We start from the raw sequence: 6,215 nt of genomic DNA, 5'->3' as shown, positions 1-6,215 counted from the left end.
GCTATAGAAACAGCCAAATAAAAGGGGCTAATTTCGACATTATGTGTCAGCGGCAGTAGACAGAAAAGGGTTGCAAGAGGTGATATGTGGAGAAGTCTTAGGTGTTCAGAAAAGTAAGAACGGAGAGCCAGAAGTGCAGTCGTTGAGAGGACATTGGCCTTGGCGAACAACAAAAGGTGGATAAGGGACTGAGTCAATTTCAAGAAAATCTCTGCAGTAGGATGACTCAGCTGCATTACAGGCATAGCGACTTGTTATTTTCTACCATAATTTTTCAGGTGACATTCATTACTAGAAAATGACAAGGTCAGTAATTCAATTCCCTTCCTCTTTTTTTCTATTAATCTCTGGGCCTCAGTTTTTTCATCTATAAAATCTAGAGATTGGGCCTAGAACATCTCTGTGGTTTCTGTTAGAGTCCATAGTTCTAATAACAATAACAACAACACATTTTTATGTTCCTTTTTGAGGTAAATCTATATGCAGTGAAATGTACAAATCTTAAATATCCCATTCCAAGAGTTTTGACAAATGCACATACTTCTGTAACCGAAACGCTTAGCTATAGAACTTTTTTATCACTACAAAAAATAATCTCAAATCCCTCCCTGACGGCCAGCCAACCACTATTCTGACTTTTATCACTATCGATTAAATAATTAATATTTAATAGCTATTGTTAAATGCTAGGTTTATTTCTTACAAGAGCTGCAAGATGGTAATCTCCCATTTTGCAGACCAAAACGTCAAGAGGTGAGAAGGGCACCCCTGGTCATCAGCTACCATGTTATAGGGGCAGGACGTGAACTAAGAATTAGTTTTAGAAGCCCAAGTTCTTAACCTTTTTATCTTGGAATCCACAAACTATTGCCCAAGAAACAGCATAAATCCAAATTCAGTCGAAAGCAATGCCATTTGCAAGTTCCAAAACATCCTGAATAATCCTAAAAACCATATGCATTCCATCTTATTGAAGGGCTCCTTTCTATCCCACTCTCCAGAGAATGGAGGAAGGGGGTGCGAACGACTTCAATTCGATTTGATAGGAGATTAACACAGAGGTGGCGTAGGTTCCACACATCCCATCCGGGCAGACCCAGCGGCGGACGCCAAGGGCCCCGGGTGCCCACTCCGAAAGCAGCAGGCACGAAGGCGCCCCGCCACGGGGCCTGGACGCAGTCGAGGCGGGCTCATCAAGCACTACTGGAGCTCAGTCAGCCACGCGTCCTCCTCAATGTCACTGTCTCCCTACTCTCCCACCCTGTGCTGCCGCACCTCCCTTCCCCGGAAACCGAGGAGGGCGTTCCAAGCTCCGCCCCAGAGCGGACTCACGAGCCCCGCGCTCCATCCCGCGCTGCCCCCACCGCGTGACCGCGGCTGCCATGGCAACCCTACGCCGCCGCCGCCGCAGCCTCTTCACGCACGTCGCGAACTAACGGACTCGGCGGTGGCGGCGTGTGCCCCACCCCCACCCCATCTGGACCGCATCGCGGACTGTGCCCCGACCTGCGCCTCCTAGGTAATGAATCCGAGGGACAGGGGCGAGAGCGGGACAGCAGGTTGTGGGAGGGCTGTAGCCTGTAGCCCCTCCCGACCTCCCACCACCGGAGACGCCTGGGCAGTGCGTGGTGGGATTACTTGGGCGCTGGCCCCAGTGCGGGGACTGGGCGGAGCGCTAGGCTCGCGGGGCATCATGGGGATTGTAGTTCAGTGGCTCCTCGGGCTCGCGGCCTTGGTGGGGTAGCTCAGACTGGCAAACTACAAAGCCCGGCGGCCCCGATCGCTGGGAAAGACCGATAAACTTTGAGCGGACCCGGACAGAAAAAAAATCTTTCTTTGTCTTGAGGGGGCTGTTGGGTGGTCGCAGAACTGGGTCCTGTGCGTTGGGAAAGGGAAGTGGAGGTGAGCCTGGGGCTTCCCGCCCGGTTGCTGGGCCCGCCCCGGCTGCAGCGCTCAGCCCCACCTGGTCTGGGCCACCGCCCTGCACAGTCTGAGGGATGAGCAGCCGCCCAAGCTGCGGGGCCTCGGGCCTTCGGCACCTCTGACACTCGCAGGTTGCTGCTTCTCCGTGCAGAACCGTATGTAAGTCACACGTTGGATGTGAGACCCGAGAAACCGTGTTTTAACAGTCTTTTCTCCTTTCCCGGATACGTTTATTTCTAGATTAGTCATGTTTGTTTTAAAGTAGCTCAGAGGTGATTGCATATTAAACCCATCAATCGGTAATTACTCAAAGGGCAGTAATGTTTCAAGGTTAAGTGTGGAAATAGATAAAAAGATGTCATTGCGATTTTATGGTGGTATCTGGCATTTTTAACGTTTTGCATTTTTGCATTTTATTTCTTGAGGTTCAAGGTTGTGAAATGAGTGCTCTACCCCACCCCCACTTGCCATCCTGACAGTGCATACACATATTTTGATTAGTTCAATTTTAAATTACTAGTAATTTTTAAAAACATACTTTTTTTTAGCTTTAGGCAGCAATAATTAATTTCTTTGATTATTTCAGTGTTATTCAGAATTTCTCAGAGCATGTTTTCAGTAGGAAAAATACCATGTTTTTAAATTAATTAATTAATTATGCTTAGGAGTACACCTGAGTCCTTAGGGTTGATCCAAGAATTGGTGGTAAAGGGAGGTGACATAGATTTAGGAAACCTTCCTTGGCGACCCTTTAAATTTTTCAAAAGGTAGATAACCATTCTAGAAATTTGCTGCTTTATAAAGTGAGTTGGAGAGTTGTTGATATTATTGTGAGTTTGTGTGTGTTTAGAAACAAAAAGACACAAATCCCATAAAATTATTTCTCTCTTAATTAAAATGAAGCTGACCTGTGTAAATTTTACTTGAGGTAGCAATTTTGTATAAGGAGGAGATGGAAAGTAGAGTTAGTAAGACAGGTAGAAAGCAAAATTGAGACCTTATGTGATACAGTATAAGGATTGAAGTATTTTATTCATTCAGAATTTGTTAAGAACGTATGTGCCAGGCATTATGCCAGATGGTGAGAATAAAGAGATGAAAAAAGATAGTATCCTGCATGGGCAAACAGTCATGTCATCACAATAGTGTGGTAGAGATATGTTCAAATTGCTATCAGAGCCCAGAGTGGAAATAATCACGTAACAGTAACATTTATTGAATATGTAAGTTGCTGTGCAGAGTATTTTGCATACAGCTCCTTAGTTAATCCTCAAAACAGTTGGTGAAGCAGTTACTGATTTTTAGAGATGAGGAAACAGGCTTTAGAGGCCTTGTACAAAATCATAGTTGGTAAAGGGTGAACCTGGGATTTCAGCTCAAGGGGGTCTGGTCATGAGCTCAAGCACTGATCATTCTCTTTGTCAATTAGTACAAAGATACTGACTCTGTCTAAAGAAGTCAGGGGAGGTCTCGAGTATGATTTGACTTTTAACTCGTGTTAAAATAGTTGAATAAGCTTTCGTTGGAGTGATGATGAGGAAAGTCAGTCTAGGACAAATGGATAGCACAAGATGAGCAAAGGATAGATTGAAGAATGAGTATTTTGTATTTGGGGAACCCTAGGTAGTTCTGAATGACTGGATCCCAGAATACTTGCAATTAGTGGTTGAGGCCAGATATTAAAGTACTTGGTACTGTGTTCAGAGTTTAGAATTCATTTTGACATGGGGCAGCCATTTAAGAATTTTAGCTAGTGTGGTGGTGTCATCAGGTTTGTGTTTTAGAAAGATAACTCCAGCTCCAGTGTAGAGAATGGCCCTGGGAGGGAAAAGATTAGAGTGGTAGTAGAAAAGCCAGTTGTATAATAGAAAAAAAAAAGTCCAGTAGAGAAATGAAGAGAGTCTGAATTAAGCAGTTGGAGTCACAGAGAGACGTGGATTCAAGGAATGTTTAAGTGATAAAATTGATATGACTTGATAAGTGTTTGTGTGTTGGGAGTTAGAGAGATTTGGAACTCTAAGATGATTGATTCCTCAGTTTCTGGCTAGCACGACTGAGGTAATAGTGAACCCATTGATTGAGATGAGGAGGAACTGGTTTTTGTTGGGGTGAAAGATAAAGGTATTAGTTCAGTTTTGAGTATTTGTTTGAGGTTCCTGTGGGATATTCAGGTGGGGATTCATTTGAGTCTGGAGTTCAGAGAGAGCAGGCTGGAGTTAGAAGTTTGCATATAGATAAGTAGTTAAAGCTACAAGGGAGAATGGACCAGCTCACGCTGGAGTAATGAGTAGAAAAGAAAAAGGAAGAGGTTTGGATATGGAATTCTTATTTAAGAGGTGTGTAGGCTGGGTGGAATGGCTCACGCCTGTAATCCCAGCACTTTGGGAGGTGGGTGGATCACGAGGTCAAGAGATCGAGACCATCCTGGCCAGCATGGTGAAACCCTGTCTCTACTAAAAATACAAAAATTAGCTGGGCATGGTGGTACACACCTGTAGTCCTAGCTATTCACCTGAACCCTGGAGGTGGAGGTTGAATTGCTTGAACCCAGGAGGTGGAGGTTGTAGTGAGCCAGAATGGCGCCACTGCACTCCAGCCTGATGACAGAGCGGGACTCTGTCTCAAGAGAAAAAAAAGAAAAAGAGATGTGTGTATGTGTTTGGGGGAGGAGCCTACAAATGAGACTGTGGTTAGGAGGCGGAGAGAAAGAAGAACTGGGAGAGAGAGCGTAACAAACAAAGGAGTAGAAGGTAAGAAGCATGGCGTGGTCCAGAGTATCAGCTGCCTTGGAGAGGGCATGTTAAGATAAAGACTGAGGAGTGCTTGATGTATTTTGTGGCTGGAAATCATTTTAGAGCTTTGTAGAAATGAAGAGGAATCAGTGAGCACGTGCTACTTTTAAAAATACTAAAAATTTCCCATAATACATACACGAAAGAAGAGAAAATAAAATGAACTCCAGTGTAACTATCACCTAGCTTGAAAAATGCACACATAACTAATTTTGTTTCATCTGTAATTCCTACTTCTCCAGTGGGTTGCTTTGAAGCTACACTCAGATACAGCTTTTCATCTCTGGATATTTCAATATGTATTTTTAAAAGGTTGGGATTCTTTCAAAAATTAACTTTAGGCCGGATGCAGTGGCTCATACCTGTAATCCCAGCACTTTGGGAGGCTGAGGTGGCGAATCATGAGATCAGGAGATCAAAACCATCCTGGCCAACATAGTGAAACCCTGTCTATACTAAAATACAAAAAATTAGCCGAGTGTGGTGGTGCGCGCCTGTAATCCCAGCTACTTGGGAGGCTGAGGCAGGAGAATTGTTTGAACCCGAGAGGCAGAGGTTGCAGTGAGCCGAGATTGCGCTACTGCACTTCAGCCTGGGCACAGAGTGAGACTCCATCTCAAAAAAAAAAAAAAAATTAACTTTAATTTCATTATCCTACTTCATAGTACCTCCTTGATATAAAATTTCCATAAGGTGAGACAATCGCTTGAGTTCAGGATTTCAAGGCCGCAGTATTCCAGTGCATTCCAGCCTGGGTGACAGAGCAAGACCCTTCCTGTCTCAAAAAAGGAAATTTCCAGTTGTACATTTTTTTTTTTAAAGGAGCTTGACTATAAAGAGAAGAAAGAGATGGAACACTAACTAAAGTTTGTAGAGTTGATTTTTTTTTTTTGTGGGGGGTGGAAGATTGATAATAAGCTGTAAGGGAAAGAGCCACAGAGGTGATATTTGAAGATGTAGGTGATGAAGAGAGAGAGAAGGTAGCTGATACAGATCCCTGAAAATGTAGGAAGGGATGGGATGGAGCAGGGCAAAAGAGTTGTTCTTGAATTCATTTGTCACATTTAACAAGTATCAGTTAAGGGCTAACTGTATTCCTAGGCACTGAGAAACAAGAAAAGAGAATGGATATAGATATTTATAAGTTGGGTGGTGAAAAGATGAGAGTGTTCAAAGTTTGTGGTCTCTACTGCAAGAAAAAGATAGCCCCCACAACCCCCCAAAAAACCCTAAGTCTCTAAGAGGATAGGGATAATGCCAACTGATGAAAGAAGAGATTGGGGTTGCCAAAGAATGATGGAGATTTGGAATAGCCTCTGTGGAAAAGGAGTTGAGCTAGGACATGCAAGATTTTTAATTGAACTGTGACTAGAAGTCAGTTTTCAGTGACAGCAAAGCATGAGGTGGTATGATTTTTTTCTCCTTAAATTTTGATTGATTTATTAAGGGAGAATTTAAAATATTGAGGAAACCAATAGCCTAATGGGTTGCTGAAGAGAA

At 43.7% G+C, this 6,215-nt stretch overlaps 1 protein-coding gene across 5 annotated transcripts in view; it reads left to right on the top strand.

Annotated features, from left to right (window-relative positions):
* The first annotated feature begins 1,334 nt into the window (after positions 1–1,334).
* KATNAL1 (katanin catalytic subunit A1 like 1) overlaps positions 1,335–6,215 on the top strand; it is a 96,341-nt gene continuing 91,460 nt past the window's right edge. The window contains exon 1 of one of the 5 annotated variants that reach the window (XM_032294402.1): positions 1,335–1,519. The gene's annotated coding sequence lies outside the window, so the exon portion shown is untranslated. Of the gene's footprint in view, positions 1,520–1,709; positions 2,083–6,215 lie in introns of those variants that run through there. The other 4 variants (XM_032294407.1, XM_032294405.1, XM_032294404.1 and 1 more) reach the window with 4 other exon arrangements.

This window comes from Sapajus apella, unplaced genomic scaffold, assembly GCF_009761245.1.
Source record: "Sapajus apella isolate SASKATOON/1434 unplaced genomic scaffold, GSC_monkey_1.0 scaffold32, whole genome shotgun sequence".
Classification (NCBI taxonomy): Eukaryota; Metazoa; Chordata; class Mammalia; order Primates; family Cebidae; genus Sapajus; species Sapajus apella.
Note: the sequence above shows the minus strand (reverse complement) of the source record. Positions and strands in the feature narration are given on the sequence as shown.